At 42.7% G+C, this 9,329-nt stretch overlaps 1 non-coding gene and 1 pseudogene across 1 annotated transcript; both read right to left on the bottom strand.

The window, feature by feature from the left end:
* Positions 1-593: 593 nt before the first annotated feature.
* LOC120254898 lies at positions 594-1,944 on the bottom strand (annotated as a pseudogene).
* A 6,264-nt stretch (positions 1,945-8,208) lies between these two features.
* On the bottom strand, positions 8,209-8,314 carry LOC120254899. Its single transcript, XR_005534800.1, has one exon. It is a non-coding gene; the product is annotated as a small nucleolar RNA R71 (small nucleolar RNA).
* Positions 8,315-9,329: the final 1,015 nt, after the last annotated feature.

Genomic DNA, 9,329 nt, shown 5'->3' with positions numbered 1-9,329 from the left:
GAGAGGCGCATGACTGGATAGCCGTTCTGTCTTCTTTATCTCTTAGCATCAGAAGGCAGAAAGGAGAGGAGAAGTTCGTTAGCGACTTTCCCTTCGGCAAGTCTCCTTGTTGAAGAAGAGATAGGCGGTCGGTCACTCCATTATGCCCGTGTTTTCCGCGCTCCTTGTCACCGGTATCGGGTTGTTCTTCATTATTCTGATGCAAGAAACTAAGGGCTAGAGGGGCTTCCTGGTGCACTGAAAAGACCCGTTAATGCCAGAGAGAGGAGACTTCGACCTTGCCCAGTGCTCCGTGTACGAAATATTTTTGTCGCCTTCTTTCTCTTGTCTTACGACCAACCACTCCACGATTTTTTTTAAACATTTCTCCGTCCTCGGTCTCACTTTTTTTCTGCCTTTTCCTCCCACGATTGAAGGATTGGCTCAATCACAACTGCTTGCCCCTGAATAATGCAATTCTTTAGATACAACAGTAAGTACGCCCGCCCTAAAAATGAAAGCCGGGAGAGTCTCAATAGGCGTACAGGCACATAGGCGCTCCGTAGCTCTAATGAAATAATGCTTGGATTGAAAAAGCCCGGTTCTCTTTTGTCTTCAAGCTTTCATTCCTCAATCCACTTATTCGTTCTTTCATATACCTCCCCACCAATAGATAGAGACAAATGGGAATAACCGAACCACGTCTACAAAAATGCCAGTACCATGCAGCTGCTTCAAAGCCAACGTGATGCTCCTTGGTCAGATGACCAAGATATTGGCGAATACCACATATGATCAAGAAAAGAGTACCTATAATCACATGAAAACCATGAAAGCCAGTTGCTAAGAAAAAAAGGTAGAACCATAAATACTATCCGAAATAGTGGAAGGTGCTTGGTAATATTCCATTCCTTGAAAGCCAGTGGATACTAGAGCCAGTGAAACGGTAGCTACTAAAGCGTAAACTGCCTCGTTTTTTTTCCTTCCCCGCGAGTATAGCATGATGAGCCCAAGTTACGGCAGCTCCGGATGAAGGGAGAATAGGGGTATTAAGAAAAAGGGATTTCCCAAGGATCTAAAAACCCCAATCCCTTTTGGGGGCCAAATACCTCCGATCTCTACCGTAGGTGCCAAAGAAGAATGAGAAGAAGCCCAAAAAAAAGCAAAAAGGAACATAACCTCCGAGACTATGAACAGAATAGAACCATATCGAGGTCCTAATTGTACAGCTTTTGTATGATGTCCTTCCAACGTGGATTCACGTAGAACATCGCGCCACCATACGAACATGGTATATAGGATAAATATTAGGCCCAAACTGAGAAGTGTTGCACCCCCTTGAAATGAGTGCATGTACATTACACCTCCTACGGTGGTTGCCAAAGCTCCGAGTGAACCCGAAATAGGCCATGGACTTGGATCTACCAAATGATAAGAATGCCTCTGAGATTCAATCATAAACCACTTTGCCCCGGTTGTATGTAAACCCCCCTTCACCCCACCCCCTAAAGTGGTAAAGAAGGGGGCTCTTTTTGGTCTCATTTTCTTTCTATCTGACAGGACAAACAAATAGGAAGGGATGGTTCTTTCATTGCATTGATAGAAGTGATACTAGAAAAAGAAAGACTCTCTCTCTGACTTTTTTGAGAAGAGAATCGTTGGTTTGACCCACGAACTACGTGGGAAAAAAAAGACCTAAATTAATCATGGGTTTGCATTTCCTCATTGACGCCAACAAAAAATGCGAATGAATCTGAATTCCCAAAGAAATAACCTACTTCGAACTTGATAAAGAGAGCAATTACTTCCTCAGCATTTACATAAGTCTTATGTTATACTTTCTGTCGATATTGACTCGGTTAGCGCCAATGTTAAAAGAATTACGCCAATACAATAGAGGACTGGTTTATTGCTTGTCAGTATTTTGAAAAGTTCCATCATGGTTAAAGTGTTTGTTTGGTTATTCTTTTTGATGCATTGTTGCATTGCAAACCCTTTTTCAAAAAAAGAAAGTCAATGCGCACGTTTAAAAAGATCCCCTTTTTGTGTCTCTTGATGCTTTTTTTTCACCTTGCCTTCTTTGACAAGATGAAAATGGGTGAGTCTGGTTTTTTTCCAGACAACGACATAGAAAAATTTTTCTTTTTTTCATTCTCGGACTCTATTGCAGTCCTTCACTGACCCTTCGCACAAGTACTGACCATCCGATTAACTCTGTTTTCACAACATCTTTCATTCCCGCCTTGGTTACTGTAGCTCAGTTCAGCTCTTTCCACGCCTCTTTCCTACTCCGCGGAAAGATGCTTTCTTTTTAATATAATATGATCTTTGTTATAAGCCCAATATTGTTTAGCTCAGAATACGAAATACGTCTTTTTTATATTTATAATTTTTTCGAGGAGTTTGACTTTTCTTTTCGGACTGGTACCAAGGCTTCGCCGATTGAGAAGACCCCTAAGAGCGGGTTAATCCCCCGAACGAGCGGAGAGCAAGATTGGAAAAACCCATCCATTAATGAAAGGAGAATCTATTCTTTAAGTAGTTTTTGACTCCCGTGCAATGAGCGACTGAGGGAACCGAAGGAGCATCTTCCCCCGAGGGGAAGGCGACCCGAAGGGGAGCAAGGGGTAACGCCATAAAGAAATATGAAAAATAGGATAAGAAAAACGATTAAAGAAAGATTTTTTTGTTTTTTTCGCCGCCTCCCCTACGGGCATTCCTATTCTATCTATACCAACCACGCTGGAACGGATAGACCAGTTAGCTACCTTAGTTTGCAACCCTACCTCTATGGTACCACCTCTATCCACTAAACGTCTTCCTAGCTCTTCCCTTACATAGGTTTAATAAAAGAATTTCGCAATATTTCTCAAAAATTCTTGAAAAGAAAGATAGATACGCAGCGACGAAAGATGTTATTCTTGTTTGTGGGAATCTCTGGAACGGAACACAGATATAAAAATAATCAACGTGAATTGAATGAATTTCTATGTCCCCTCTAACTTTAGCAAGGAAAGCGCCCGCACAGCCAGTTTTTTTTTTTAGTTAGTTAGCGGTGTCGGGTGGTTCTAATCAATCTGCTTTCTTTACGGGTCTTTCAATCAAAAAAAGAGTCAAGAGTGGATGGTCAGTCGCATGCATTTAGTAAGTAGGGTTGAGTTTAAAGGGCTGCCTCTATCTCTCATGGGAGTCAGATCGGCTTCCCGGACTAGTGTAACTTGAAAGCTTAAAAAAGCGGTTTTCTGTACCCTTTTGTGCCGTATCGGTGCCTGCTCTTGCTTGTCTCTACTACCTTTCCTCCCTGACATATTTCGGAAAAAGCTGTTGTCCCACCTGAACCTGACCTAAACTCTCAAAGATCTATTGCTTGCTCTGGTCGACTTTTCGTCTTCACTTTCCCCGTATGGTCGATCAACAAGACTGGATTTCGGTTGGCTTTGAAACTGTGACTTTTGTGAAGTCCCACACCCCTGCTGCAAGACTTTGGGAATCTATTCGTCAAGGTCTTTTTCGACGGAGAGGAAGTCATTACACCTTTGGGTAGGACTGCACGACTATCTATGGTTTCCGGTCCACGAAAGCTCTATTATTGGCTTACCCCTTCAAGTAGAGACTAAAGGCGGGATTTTCAGATTGCACTTGACCGCTCGGGTTCAAGTGAGAAATCGTCGTGTGGAAGAGGATCCGTTTCTGACGGGAGCAAACTATTCAGTGGAATAAACCATCCTTGACCCTATATATATATATAATATAGGAATATGAATTTTATCAACTGGAACTTCACCTCGACTACTCTACAAAAAGCAAAAGCCCTATTTGCATTGCGGCTCACTCCCTAAAGGTCCCACAAAAAGCTGTTATCGAAAAACGGGAAAGGGATAAATGTGGACGGTGACACGACCTATTATGCTATGCGTACTTACCCATGATTCGCTGTCTTTCCATGGAATGAATCCGATCCTCCAACAAACAAAACGGAAGGAAGGATCCTCTCCGGAGTTACGTTACGAGACTTGTAGCACAATTGTTTCTGCTTCTAGCTCCCCTTATAATATAATAGAATGGATATTTCTCTCTTTGTCACAGCGCTATTGCTCTATAGCGAGCTTTTCCTTCAGATGATTAAGTGGTCGATCGAGCCTTGGTCCAATATTCAAAGCAAACCAACAATGACGAAGGGCAGACCGGCAAGGAAGTGAATTTAGAACTCTACCTCTAGTCTTGGCCTAAACTCTATAGTAAGAGAAGGGGACAAGTAACTGATTAAGGAAAGGCATGAGTTTGAATTTGCCAAGGAAGTGACATACTTTATGTATCTGCCGCCCATAAGCGCTGGTGCTATAAGACTAATTACTAATGGGCATTCGCGTACTAAGAGCTCTTGTCCGCCTTTCTTTTAGGTTGTTGCGCTCTTTGAGGTAATTACCATTCTTAGTTATAGTAGTAGGAATGTGATCTTTTCCTTATCCGGATCTATCTACACTGTCTCAGCTCGTGCAAAGCAGTAACTATAAGATTTCTGGGTATGTAGTTTATCCTGTCACCGAACTCTAAGCGCTAGTTGCACCTTCTTCGGTCTCTTTCATCGGCGTGGACCGAAGGAACTTACTGAGAAAATGATTTTGAGTTCAATCACTCGGGAGTCGGAGCTAGTTTTTCTATTTCTCACGTAGCGCTAAGAAGGAAGGGAAGGAGAAGCTTTTATCTCGATAAATGATCTTAGGAGTCAGTTCTCTTTCTGTTTTCACGAATCCCAATGGCAAGAAGCCCTCGCCTTAGCGAGATGGATTGCAGCTGGGAAGACGAGGCAAAGGACCTCCTGATCTGGTGCCGATCCTCTACTCGTATGGGGCCCATCACCTACTACCTCTTTGTTTGGTTATCGATATTATATTCTTTTCATTGATGATTGTTCAAGAGTAACATGGTTGTATCTCATGAAAACCAAGGATGAGGCTCCATCTATTTTCAAACAATTTCACAAGATGATTGAAACCCAATTTGATGCCAAAATTAAGGTCCTTCACACTGATAATGGGACTGAGTATGTAAACCAAGAAATAAGACAATACCCTCAAGAGAATGGTATTGCACACCATACTACTTGTGTTGATTGTCCTGGTGTTGCTGAACGGAAAAATAGGCATCTTCTTCAAGTGACTAGGTATCTTTTGATAGATGCTTTGGTTCCTAAAGTTTTTTGGGGTGATGCTGTTTTAACTGCATGCTAATTGATTAATCGATTGCCCACACATGTTCTTGGAAATGTAAGTTCTCTCAAAAGAAAAAGAAAACATCCACGTATCCCCCATCTTCGTGTCTTTTGGTTGTGTATGCTATGTACATCTGCCTGAAAGGAACAGAGATAAGTTGGATGCTCGATCTGTCAGATGAATTTTTCTTGGATATTCTGCTCATAAATAGGGAGACAAGTGTTATGATCCCAAACATCGAAAAACACTACATTTCACGTGATGTTACATTTTTTGAAGGAGTTCCATACTATTCCCATGAGTCTAAGCTATCCTCACAAGCTGATGAACATCATATGACATATCAAGACTTTGTTCCTCCATTTCCTACATTGATTGAGCCTGTCCTAAATGATAACCAGCCTGCTCAAAGAAAGAGCGAGAGAAAGAATTATTATGTTGCAGGTGATGAAAGTAGTGGATCTTTTAGCTCCTTATCGTCGTGGGGGAAAAATCGGGCTATTTTGGGGAGCTGGGGTGGGTAAAACAGTCCTCATCATGGAATTGATCAACAACATTGCTGATAAGTGCTTGAGTGAACATGTTTTTATGCATGTTTTACATACATTGAGCATCATATTTTATACGGTTTATGTCTCATTTCGTGTATTGGGTGTTCTTTTTATGCATATAGGTTGTGAAGACATTGGGATTTCAAAAGGGAGCGAAGATAGGCTATTATGGCATAATATTGGGGAGTTCTTGTACAAATCAAGTTGGAAGACACAAGAGGAGTTCGTGTATGAGGAGATGTGTGCCAACTTCCATAGTTTTTGCAAGCCAAGTTATTAATGGAAGGGCACAAAAGGCAGCCATGTCTCCACAGTCCCTCTTCTTTGTAAAGATTTCAAGACCTTTCAAGACGCATTGATGAAGGAAAAGCCGGATAGCCTACCATATGATCGTGTGCCCGATCGTGTGGCCTTAAGAGGAGAATGTTCATTGTTGTGCAGCGGAAATACTGTAGCCAATCATCGTAGCCGAATTATCAGTAGCATAATTCATCGTTCACGCGCCCGCGCTGAAATTCCAGCAGCGACCGCGTGGAAATCTCTGCAGACCCACGCGGCGTAGCGTGGAAAAATCCACGCTGGGCGCGTGGGGGCACGTGATGCAGCGTTGTGAGGCTATAAATACACCTTTTGGCCGATTCTAAAAGGGCTTTTTGCGGAGCTTTGAGCATAGACATTGAGAGAGAGGTGGCTAGGGGTTTGAGGAGAAGGTCTTCAGCCGATTGATAGGGAGTTCTTCACCAACTTTGATAGATTCCTTCGACGTCATAGCATTTTTGGGAAGCCATTGGCAACCTAGCTTCGGAGAGGAATCCTTCAAGACGTAGAACTACCAATCAAGGCCAATCCGCGGATCGAGGGGGTTTTCTCTATGGGTTTTATTGCTTTTTCATTGTATTCATTATTGTTTTTGTAACTAGGCCCATGGAGGGCTAAACTCTAGTAGGTATTTGGGCATGTGAACCCTAAGATTTATATTTTTGGATTGATTCTCTTAATGTTTCTAGTTAATCCGAGTTGTCTTGAGTTTCAATCTTGTGATTTAATTGCTTGCTAGTGTTGTTAATCCTTGTGGTTGATTTACATTGCATGATTTAATACTTTTAATGTGTGAGGTCTCCATTAGAGTTAGATTTCCAAGATTAAAGAGGGTTGAGAGGGTGAGCCTTGAGATGGAGGAATGTCCCTTTCCCTTTCGATTGAGTGTTTCCTATCTCCGTATTCCATATTCTCTTTGCAACCATATTTGGTGTGAGGCGTGAGATTGTTCGATTTCTCCGCGGGACCTTGTAGGGGGTTAGGATCCTTCGCCGGGAATTAGGGGTTGGATCTACATTTAGGAATCGGTTTCACTCTTAGGTTTCTTAGAGCACATTACGGTCATATGGGGTGTGAAGTGTTGAGATTGGTCGATTTTTCCACGGGACCTTGTAAGGGACTAGTGCCTTTTGCTTGGAGACAAGGATTGGTTATCGTTGGATTACCTCGACTCATTAGACTCGATTGTAGAGCATTTAGTGAATCTAGAGCTTCAAGGAAGATCTTAGGGGGATCATTGCCCGGATACCTCATCCTTAGTGATTGAGACTCTTCTACTTTTATTTCTTGCATACTCGCTTTGCTTTGTTTGCAATTAGTTCACTTCATCATATTAATTGATTCCGACTAGATAATTGAGAAGTGGTTATTACTAATACTCCGCTCCCTCGTGGATTCGACTCACCCACTCACCGTGTAATTATTACTCGACACCCGTGCACTTGCGGTTTATACACGCATATTCGGACGTGTCAAGTTTTTGGCGCCGTTGCCGGGGAACGGGATATTAGGAACACTAGGACTTGATTACTTTGGTCATTCACATTTTTATTTGTTTTTCTATTTCATATTTCTTTCTTTCGCCGTTCTCATTGTTTCTTTTTATTGATTTCAACTTCAGGTTATGACCCGAGGGAACCCTTCGACATTGGTTGAAGAGGACCCTGAAATTGAACGAAGATTCCGTAGAAGGGGCAAGGAACCTGTACAAGAACAGGACTCTCCAGCTGAAATAGATATCGAAAGATCAGAAAATATGGCTGAACAAGAGGGGCAACAAAGGACATTATCAGATTTTGCTAGGCCTACAATTCGTGGGACACAATCAAGCATTGTTAGGCCACCGGTAGCTGCCCAAAATTTTGAGTTAAAGCCGGGTTTTATTCAGATGGTTCAACAGTCTGCACAGTTCAATGGGTTAGCCGATGAAGACCCAAATAGTCATATTGAGAACTTCCTCGAAGTTTGTGATATGTTGAAGATCAATGGAGTCTCGGATGATGCAATCCGATTGAGAGCATTCCCTTTTTCATTGAAGGGAAGAGCCAAGCAATGGCTTCATTCACTACCACGAGCTTCTATCACAACATGGGACGAGATGGTTGAGGCTTTCCTCGCAAGGTATTTTCCCCCGGGGAAATCGGCAAAGCTTCGCAATGAAATATCTTCGTTTGTTCAGATAGAGCTTGAATCCTTATTTGAAACTTGGGAGCGTTTCAAAGACCTTTTGCGGAAGTGTCCACAACACGGGTTCCCCGAGTGGATGGTTATTCAATCATTTTACAATGGGTTGAACTCGAGTACCAAGCAACTCCTTGATGCCGCCGCGGGAGGGACAATGGGAAACAAAACCCCCGAGCAAGCCCGACAACTAATTGAGGAAATGGGATTGAATAGCTACCAATGGAATGCAAGGGAAAGGAAGAAGGTGGCCGGGCTCCATGAGATTGATGCGGGTTACATCCTTAGCAGCACCCAAGTCGAGGCACTAAGCAAGAAGTTGGATACGTTGACTTCATCAAGGTAGCCTCAATCACAAGTTGTGATGGTTGTGGGGGTGCACACATGCCATCAGATTGTCCTATCTCAATTACCACTTCAGCCCCCAATTGAACAAGTTGATTTTGTGGGTAATTCGGGAAGAGTACAAGGGAACCCCTACAAAGAATATCTTACAACCAAGGGTGGAGAAGCCACCCAAATCTCTCCTGGGAAATCAAGGGCAGCAAAAAGGCCGCTGCCCCACCTGGATTTCAGCAAACACCTTCGATTCCGGAAAGAGTTTCAGACTGGAAAGGGTTTTGTCAAGTTTATTCAATCAATCGACACAAGGTTCCAAAACATAGAGGCAACACTCGTAATCACACCGCTTCTTTACATAATTTGGAGAATCAAGTTGGGCAAATAGCAAAATCATTAGCGGAGAGACCTATTGGAAGCTTGCCGAGTAACACCGAGACTAACCCAAGAGAGCAAGTGAAAGCGATCACCTTGAGAAGTGGTCGAGGGCTCCAAGAAAAAGGGTACTACGAGAATAATTCTGAAATTCTTCAAGCCAAAAACCCCCTATGGGAAGACTGCTGAAAAATCAACAAGAAACTGACCAAGGGATAGGGTGCAAGACAAGGAAAAAGGGGCCACTGTGCCTTCCCCTTCATTTTCCCCAAGAATTCCCTATCCAGCGCTGCTTTGAAGAAAGACCAAGTTGATGAGCAAAACAGGAAATTTCTGGATCTATTGAAACAACTACACATAAACATTCCGTTTG

Source organism: Dioscorea cayenensis, unplaced genomic scaffold, assembly GCF_009730915.1.
Source record: "Dioscorea cayenensis subsp. rotundata cultivar TDr96_F1 unplaced genomic scaffold, TDr96_F1_v2_PseudoChromosome.rev07_lg8_w22 25.fasta BLBR01000696.1, whole genome shotgun sequence".
In the NCBI taxonomy this organism is placed as follows: Eukaryota; Viridiplantae; Streptophyta; class Magnoliopsida; order Dioscoreales; family Dioscoreaceae; genus Dioscorea; species Dioscorea cayenensis.
The sequence above is the reverse complement of the archived record's forward strand: the minus strand, read 5'-3'. Positions and strand labels throughout refer to the sequence as shown.